Below are 1,172 nucleotides of genomic sequence, written 5' to 3'. Positions count from 1 at the left end.
AATCTTGACATATGACAGACGATGGGGTTTGACGAGTTGTCCATGACCTCCGTCCTGTAGGGATCCACGATAGTAGGACTGTATCACATGTTAACTGCACCTAGAGGTTCATCTTTCTATTCTACTGGGTAGCCACTACATGCTGCTAGGTGTCACTGGTGGATGGTGGGACTCATAGGGATTATCTTGATGATCGATAAACCCTAATGAGTTGAGTTGGAATCGTTCCAACCCATTGAAAGGAGTTTTCAATGATATTGAGATAGAGATCACAATATATCCCACTACCAGTCAGAATAGAACCTATGGGGTCACACACAATAGAAGTATTGACCGATCCGATGGTTGAAATCGTGATTAGGAATCACAAGAAATCAATTTGATTGATAAGAAGTTGAAGAAGGAATAAAGGGAATTAATTGATTGGACTTGAAACAAGAGTCCTACTTCGGGTAGGATTCCTAGAGTCCTAATTGGATTAGGACTGGGAATCCTAGTTGGAGTAGGACTGGGATTCCTACTTGGAATAGGATTCCTACAATCCTAATGAGATTAGGAACTTTGAATTAAAATTGGATTCCTACTTGGAGTAGGATTCCTAGAAATCCTAATTGGATTAGGACTTCGGATTCAAATAGAGTCCTAATTGGATTAGGACTAAAATTAAAACAAATCCTAATTGGATTAGGATTCCTTAAGTCCTAATTAATTATTAATCTAATGAATCAACATGACTCCTAATTGGATTAGGATTGAAGAGTTTAATTGAGTCATGGTTCATTCAAGTCCTAATTGGATTAGGACTAGCATAGATTGAACTCAATTTGGTTAAGCCTAATTGGATTAGGACTTAACCACATTAGGGCATCCAAATCCTTACCTAATGAGGATTAGGGCAACCATGAAGGAGGGGCACACGCCCCTCCTCCTTTCATTTTGCTTGGTGCGGCAACAAGAGGGGCCGGCGCCCCTCTTGGAATTATTTCAAGGGAGCTCCTAAAAGTTAGGAGCTCCACTTGTTATTTAAAGAGGGCTTCATGGGGCTGACCTAATAGATGAGAAGGCTTCTTCCTTGCTGCCGTACGCCCCCCTCTTGCTCCTCCTTTGGTTCAGCCGCCATTAGCAAAGGGAAAAGAAGAGGAGGCGTCTCCCTCCTCTTGGTCTTCTTCCTT

Source organism: Phoenix dactylifera, chromosome 5 (assembly GCF_009389715.1).
Source record: "Phoenix dactylifera cultivar Barhee BC4 chromosome 5, palm_55x_up_171113_PBpolish2nd_filt_p, whole genome shotgun sequence".
Lineage (NCBI taxonomy): Eukaryota > Viridiplantae > Streptophyta > Magnoliopsida > Arecales > Arecaceae > Phoenix > Phoenix dactylifera.
This window is presented reverse-complemented; position numbering follows the sequence as displayed.